Below are 8,523 nucleotides of genomic sequence, written 5' to 3'. Positions count from 1 at the left end.
GACGATTCTCTCCAACCAATCAGCCGTCTGCAGGGATTAGTGACGTTTCTCTCCGACCAATCAGCAGTCTGCAGTGATTAGTGACGTTTCTCTCCGACCAATCAGCAGTATGCAGTGATTAGTGACGATTCTCTCCGACCAATCAGCAGTCTGCAGTGATTAGTGACGATTCTCTCCAAGCAATCAGCCGTCTGCAGGGATTAGTGACGTTTCTCTCCGACCAATCAGCAGTATGCAGTGATTAGTGACGATTCTCTCCGACCAATCAGCAGTCTGCAGGGATTAGTGATGATTCTATCCGACCAATCAGCAGTCTGCAGTGATTAGTGACGTTTCTCTCCGACCAATCAGCAGTCTTCAGTGATTAGTGACGTTTCTCTCCGACCAATCGGCAGTATGCAGTGATTAGTGACGATTCTCTCTGACCAATCAGCAGTCTGCAGTGATTAGTGACGATTCTCTCCGACCAATCAGCAGTCTGCAGTGATTAGTGACGTTTCTCTCCGACCAATCAGCAGTATGCAGTGATTAGTGACGATTCTCTCTGACCAATCAGCAGTATGCAGTGATTAGTGACGATTCTCTCCGACCAATCAGCAGTCTGCCGGTTTTCACGTCACCTTTTGGTATCTCCTCAGCTTACTTGGAACTAAAAAAAGTACCTGTAAGCAGGTACCAGGGACTTTTTTTTCGTAATGGAAAACCAGAAAAAGGCGAGTCGAGCAGGTACCATGTAGTGGAAAAAACACTTCATGTTGGGCTATATACTTCTATTTTGCAGTTTTTTAGTCTGGAGAAGTCATGTGATGCAGCCTGACATCACGTAGTGTGTCTTCACCATAGAAACACACAAAAAATCATCCCTGTTTTAAATATCTGTACATTTATGTCTAATCTTGATTTTTACAAGTCTTTAAATTTTTATTAGAATATACTTTTTGTTTGATATTGCTTGATACTCATACAAATATATAAAATGATATAAAGTCATCTTAATGTGTATTAATGCACATATAACTGTTTATTGTGTTTTGTCTGTTGCTATGGCAACATTGTTATTGAAACAGTCGTCTGCCCAACTCCCATTGTGCAGCTCGAGGACCTGAAGAAAGACCAACTGGATACTAAAGAACTAATCAACCAGCTGCTCTCCAAACATGCTGGCCTGGAGGAGGAGAAAATGGAAATCCTGACGAAAAAATGGCCAAAAGGAGAGTAAAATCAAGGAGAAAAATGAAGAGATTGACTCTCTCAGAGAAGAACATCTCCAAGTCAGCCAAACTTCACTGGAGGGCCGAGTTCAACCAGAACGTCGGGCTCATGAAACAGGAGCAAGAGAGGAACAGACAGACCCTGGAGAGGAGATTTAATGATGTATTATGCAATACCAGAATTTGATGGACATGGACACAATGCTCCGAACTCTGGCAGAGAACAGAGAGAGGAAGTTGAGCCATGTTGTCCAGGAAAAGGATGATCTGATCATCAAAATAATGGAGGAAAAGATGGCTCTAGAAGTTGAGTATTTGGAGAAGGAAGCCCAGCTCGTGGAGAAGGAAAGGCAGATCATCCAGAGGGAGAAAGAGTTTGAAACAAAACTCAACACACTGAAAGATCAAATGACGTGTGAGCTCGCTGCGAAAGACGAGAGCTTTGAGAAACGAGAGACGAGTGGAACAGCAGAACGAGCCAAAAAAAAGAACATTATCAAGCTCTTAAAAGAGCAGATCTCTGCTCTTCAGGCACAAGACCACGGCCTCCAGGAGTTTGAAAGGATGAGCAGAAGGATGGAGGAGGAGTTGCCAAAGAGAGCCAGATGGAGAATGTAATCCAGATGCTGAAAGAGCAGAACTCTGAGCTTCAGGTCAGTGTCCTCGGCCTGCAGGAGCTGGCTCAAAGAACGGACAATGAGAAGGCCAGTATGAAAAAGGAGGAAGAGAAGGTCAAGAAGGCGGCAGAAAAGAGCCTGAAAAAAGAGCTGAAAAAGGCAAAGGACAGAGAATAAACGGAGTGAGGAAAATAGGAAGCGAGAGAAGGAATCATTGAAAAGACAAATGAAGGAGAAAGAGGAGATGGAGAGACAAGTCAAAGAGAGGAAGGAGCAGGTGAAGGGAGAGGAGGGATTGAAAAGACAGAAGAAAGAAAAGGAGGCAAGAGGAGCAGAAGGAGAAGAGGGGAACATCATCAACCTTTTGATCCCCCTCCTCCACCTACCTCCTCAAACCCCCCGAAAACAGGGTGGTCCGGTTACCTGCCACATTTCAATTCCTAAAATAAATAAGTTTTTCATTAATCTCTTTTTTAACTGGGTTCAATAAAAAGACATCTACCGTGAAAACCTGACCGAACGGAAGAGGAACTTTCATTTTCACCATAGCACAATATGAAGTGATTCTGGATTTTTTTTTTTTTTTTTAATTCTGTAGACTGTAGTGCGATCTGGCTGTATAGTTGTTACAGCGTGGCATTTTTCCCATGTTCATGTCGCTCTCTTAGCACTTTGTCAAGTGCACCAAACATTGGAATCAAACGGTCAAGAAATAATGGAGCAAAGTCCAATTTCTAACAAAGTCTGGGGTTTTTCTGGTTTTGCTTTAGTGTTTCTAACATTTTAGAAGAAGACGAACAATAAGCAGTTGACAAGACCGCGAGTAAGGAGGTTATGGATTTTAAGTTATCCCTTAAATCCTATAAGTTAGTAGTAAATGCATTGCTTTTTGGTTCAGTTCCTACATTAGGGTCAGGTTGCCTTCTCACCTTAAGTGAACCAAACTCTAGTGCACTTGGAAGTGAACCAAGACTACCGTTTCCATGGGGACCAGAGTTCTGATGTCTGGCCCGCTCCAGAATTTGAATGAGCTGTCAGCTAGGCTGCACAATTAATCACTATTGTATCAAAATCAAAATATGTACTAGTGCAATATCCAAATCGCAGGGGGGCAATATTTTTAATGGTCAAATACGTGTCAAACCACTCTGAATGAAGTATTGTGGTGCTGCAGGAACGTCCCGGCCTACAAATATTATTACAAATTTATTACAAATTACAAACATTATCCTACAGACTGGAGAAAAAAATCTTTGTTTGGCACAGATCCTCGCAAAAATCACACTATAATCATTTTAATTTCTTTCCATGTAAATAATTTTGAGAATAATGATACTAAAAGGATCATTCCCATTAATGTTGTGACTCATACTATACTATATAGATATTTTCCTCATATCGTGCAGCCCTAGTCCCCCCCCCCCTTAACCGGACTATTCCACAAAACGCTGTAATGTTCAGTTAAAACCGACCAAATTGCTCAGGTGTGAAAGCTTCCTAAATGTCTGAACATGAATCAAATATTATTAGCAAATATAAATCAGCTTATTGGTAAAAAAACATTGCTGATAGGGTTACTGGCCAATAGGTAAGGTAGTCACTAAGATACAGACACGGGTGATCCCAAAGGAGTCACTGGGCCACATGTTAACATTAAAACATGATTTGTAAAATCATGCCAACAAATATTTTAATAGCTTAGTATTCTATGCACTCAAAAGCTATGTAAAGGTTTTAGACCAATCTACATGTTATAGTAGGCCCAATTTTATATGCAACTTCATTTTATATGATATATGTAGTATATTGCCCGGTCTCTCTTACAGTTAAGGGGTCCTCGGATTTAAAAATGACCCCTGAGGGCGGCCTCTAGCCCCCCCAGTAAGAGCGCTTGCCATGTTGGCTGAGTCCTGCAGCGGGCCGGGTTCAAACCCAGCCTGCGGCGCTTTGCTGCATGTCATCCCCCATCTCTCTCCCCCTTTCATTTCTGTCCACTTTCTCCATCTAATAAAGGGAAAAAAATAAAAATTATAATCTTTACCCGGAACGGCTAACTGCATTAGCTCCGTTAGCTGTTTGAAACTCAGCACGTCCCAAACATCCCAAGTTATTTTGGTTCTAACATGCCCACTTGTAACATATAATGTATTCATACTGATTACAGCCAAGTGCATGCCAGTGACAGACTGAGCATTGCACACTTGACTGCAACACGCACCAGGTTCATGAAAATAGATTTATTACAACGTGGAACTGATTTTAGTAGTTTTAGCCTTCACTAAGTCAATTACAGATATATAGAAACTTCTTGACCTGTGCTTTAGATTGTCATCACGTTGTTCACAACATGACTCTATGTAAAACCTCTCACACATTAACCAACAAGTGTTGGTTTTTCTGGTTCTCATAATACATTATAGCATCATACTCTTGTGTTTTTACTATACTGTCACATCATTTTACCCTTAGAATCAGTAAAAGGTTTTTGGTTCTGGACGTACGTTGTGGTATGTAAACATGTGAGTGTGTGTGTGTGTGGGGTGTGTGTGTGTGTGTGTGTGTGTGTGTGGGTGTGTTGTGGTGTGTGTGTGTGTGTGTGTGTGTGTGTGTGGGTGTGTGTGTGTTGTGGGTGGTGTGTGTGTGGTGGTGTGGGTGTGTGTGTGTGTGTGTGTGTGTGTGTGTGTGTGTGTGTGGAGGGGAACAGCGAGCTCCTCCATGTCCTCCTAAGTGCTCCTGAATGTCACATCCTATCTGTAGCCTGTCCCCGAGGCACAAATGGACACTCCATCCACTTGTCAGGTGATTAATCTCCGCTCCCCTCTCTCCTTATCTCCTCTCCATCTCGCATTCACTCCGTACACACCGCTTCGTCAGCCATTCAGATGACCGTCACACGCACATACACACACATATCCCTAGCATCACCTCTCCCAGTCTCCGCCCATTAGAGATCAATGAGGAAGATGGATGGATTATTGAGCACATTTATTTAGAGGTGAAGTGTTTTTTGTGTGTAGTCGTGCTCTGGAAGGATTATCAGGATTCCTCTGAAAGATGAAGAAATTACATGACGATGACAACACTGGATTAAGCCCCTCTGAGGGTTATTTGCATCTCTCGATCACATCTTTTATTGATTTTCTGTATTTTAATCTGTAGTATATGTGTAAACCAATAAACTAGGGAAACGGTTAACAGAAAGGGAACTGGACAGGTGAAAGCTCCACTGATTCCTTATGGGAGCTTGTGGATGAAACAGAAACAGCACACAGATGTTCTGGAACGCTGTGTGAGGGTGGTAATGGGCTTCTAGAGGCCCAACATGTCAAGGCTGATGCTTTAGCGCGGCCGCTGGGCTCTCACGCTGCTGAATGCTGATTAGTGATGGGAGGGTAGAGAATAGTCTACCTGTATATTAACAATGTTCACTGAAGCGCAGGCACAGCAAGAGCCGCCGAGCAATAAGACAAACTCGTCACGTCCGCTCTCGCTTCACCTCTTGTCCTCCATAAAGGCGAGACATTGGACTGTAAAGTGGTGGAGTTATTTCTGTCTAAGGGCCACGGCTGAGCGTTAACTGTGTCCTCACCCTGGCACTTGTGAAGAGGAGAAACCCTCCATTTTCCACAGCCCCGCGCAGGAACTTTTAGCCATTCAGTCCAGGCTTGGAAAGGCAAAGTGCGTTTAATGAGACATGCCTTGCCATCTCCATTCTTGTAGCTCCCAATTGAGGAGACAATGAAATTTCATTGGCCCATACTGTGTAATCCCTGACTTCTTTAATGTAATTGGAAATCAAACAGTCCCCTTCAGACTGTCCCTTTATTACTCTAGGCAGCTGGATGGAGGTTTTTGTATCAGTGCAGTTATTGGTCTCAGGATGTGGACTTTTTTTTATTGAGGAAAACCAATAACAGTTATTTTATGATGGAGCCAGGTAGTTTTACATGTGGATCAGCTTGTAGCCCTGACTTTCATCAGCATTGTAACACGTGCGCTCCAGTCGGTTCCTGTTACTGTTGAATTAATGGTGATTGGGGTCAAATCCATCAGGTATTTCTTGCACCGAATGGCTGGGATTTAAAAGTTTTTGTGCGTCAGCATATCTCAAGTCACAATATCCTGACATGATTACCCTCCAAATCAAGTTTTCAGTCTGCAGGAAAGACAAAGACACGAGTGTAAGACACGTCTGCCTCATTATGTCTTCACTTTACAATTTTCCAATCTTAAACCCGTCTCTCCTCTCGGTCCCGTTGTTGTAGAGGCTCAAACGGGTATTACCCCCAGGGTATTAACACACAATTACAATCTATTTAGGAAGCATTACTGAGAGGACCAGTGCTGTTAGCTGCTCATTCACTACTAAATTAACTTGTTCTCAGAGCCAGCCGAGTCATGGAAAAAGGCTCCCGAAATATTTCTGTATTGTCTGCAAGTAAAAGTGGTAATGATTATGAGTTTGTTTCATCCGAACGCGCACATATACACAGTATTGGGAGTTATTGGGGCACCATTAATTGAAATGTTTGTTGTTTTCTGTTAAAAAGTTGCTGTGTAGACGTCTGATAGCCTTTGTTTGTCTCGGGTTGTTTTTAAATGGCACCGAAAATGTCATGTGTATAAATCTATTAGTGCTTGCACATAATTGAGTGGCTGGATTTACAGCTTACATATGGAAATATTTAGATTTACAACCATTTTCAGCAATGCAATTATCGTTTTTCCTTCCAAACAGTCATTCATTTTAATGCTAATCATCACTGTCAGACTATATATATATATATAGCTGACAGCACCACAACGTTTCTTGTATTGTTTAATGAGTGAACCGTATTTACCTGGACACGGCTGCCCTCCCCCCCTCTCAAGCTCTGCTCCCCTGCGCGAGGCGTGATGCACCTTTTAATGTGTCGTAGTGAATTGAGAACAGCAGGGTGGGAGGCAGGCTGCACACTGGGAGCCCACAAGGCACGCCAAGATCAAGCAACCGAGCGAAAGGAGACATTCCTCTGCATACATGAATATCATTCCAGCGAGAGAGAAAGAAGAACAAAGACCACCAAAGTTAATGACTTTCCTGTATCTTCAAGTGTGCCGCTGGGTCTCCTCTGCCCTCTTGTAGTTGCTGCAAGGTAAAAACAACAAGTAGCTGTGGCAGTAGTACCAGAGATAAGAGCTCTTACTGAGAACACGTTTTTCTTTATTTGTTATGTTCCTGTCATGGTATATTAAACCAGCTATATGTATTTTTTTTTAATACACGGCCTTGTTGAATAGGCTCTACTTGACTCTGCTTGTTCAATCACAGCATTCTACGGTCTGTTGTTTTAAATGAGTTATCAGCGCCATAGAGCCCACTCTACATTATCCCTTATGGATCAAAGAACTACTTTATGTGAGGGGGGGGGTCGCTGGGATCAACCCTTATAATTACCACCCAAATCTGCAGTTCTTCTCTGCACTAGGGAGTCTAATGGCGTCTTTCAGAATCAGAATGCTTTATTTATCCCCTCAGGGAAATTGTTCACTCACAGTCAAATTCAAGGTAAAAAACGAGTAAGAAAAGAGCGAGTCAATAAGTGTCTAAAGTAACATACAGTAGCTACAATACGAAATTAAAACATTAAGGAGAAGTTAAGTGAGATTTGGGTAAAAATAAGTCAGATTCTTAAATAATGCATGGTACAAATTCTATTGTCTGTTTTCATACAGAAACAGTGCCTAGGTCATTGTTTACAACACACAATCTGACTTTTTTTGGTTCATTCTCAGCGCTCTCATAGTATAATACTGGCCTCAGAAGACACCTGTGGGCTGTGAGGGATCACAGAAGGCTTGTATCACGTGCACGCGCCGACAGTTTTGTTGTCGTTACTTAGAATCCCTCACGGGGGCGACAGAAACTACGCGCTATAGCTTTAAATGCCAAGACGCCCTTGTGCTCGGCCCTTTGCTCCCAGCGGTTCCCAAGGAGCTGATCTGTAACCCACATGTGAAACTAAAGGCGCTGTTTATGTAGGACGAACCTGGACAAATAAAGGGCCCAAAAACAATGATTATCATTTCCACCAATATTTCCGTGCTGCCCTCTCTGTCTTTCTGCCAAAACGCCCAGAACAAGCTAATTAAAGCTTCATTCAGGCATTAAAATCACTCTGCTTTCATCCTTTCTCCAGTCACATCAGGGCCATGCATAATGACATGTGTTTTACGGCTGTAATTCCCCCGTGCATGTTAGACATTTCTCTCCGTTCGCGCCCGCCTGCATGCTAATCACTAATGTGGCACAGCGCAGTGTTCTGACTGTCAGCGGGTTGCACCCGCCAAGACGGACGCCTTTTAAAATGTGTTGAGGTGGATGTGTGGCAGCTCCATCGACGCTGGAGAGCCAGTCTGAGAGGTTATGCAGATCAAACGGCACCACAAAGACGCACAGGTTGCCGGGGAAACCCAATCAAACATGCACAAACTCCCCCAGGCCTAACACGCTGTAGGGCTTCAAACTTAGCCGCCACTCGTCCAGGAATGCACACTTTCCCATGAGTCTCTCTGTAAGAGCAGAACAGGAACTTTTATCTTCTGTCCTATCAAATAGGCCAAAAAGCCTACCCTCCACCCAAAAAAAGAAGTTGGGATTGAACGTGTGTGTGTGTGTGTGTGTGTGTGTGTGTGTGTGTGTGTGTGTGTGTGTG

At 43.1% G+C, this 8,523-nt stretch overlaps 1 protein-coding gene across 2 annotated transcripts in view; it reads left to right on the top strand.

The window, feature by feature from the left end:
* Window positions 1–8,523, top strand: part of lhfpl7 (LHFPL tetraspan subfamily member 7) — a 134,063-nt gene that overhangs the window by 24,166 nt on the left and 101,374 nt on the right. The gene's annotated exons all lie outside the window — the stretch shown is intronic.

This window comes from Etheostoma spectabile, chromosome 13 (assembly GCF_008692095.1).
Source record: "Etheostoma spectabile isolate EspeVRDwgs_2016 chromosome 13, UIUC_Espe_1.0, whole genome shotgun sequence".
Classification (NCBI taxonomy): Eukaryota; Metazoa; Chordata; class Actinopteri; order Perciformes; family Percidae; genus Etheostoma; species Etheostoma spectabile.
The sequence above is the reverse complement of the archived record's forward strand: the minus strand, read 5'-3'. Positions and strand labels throughout refer to the sequence as shown.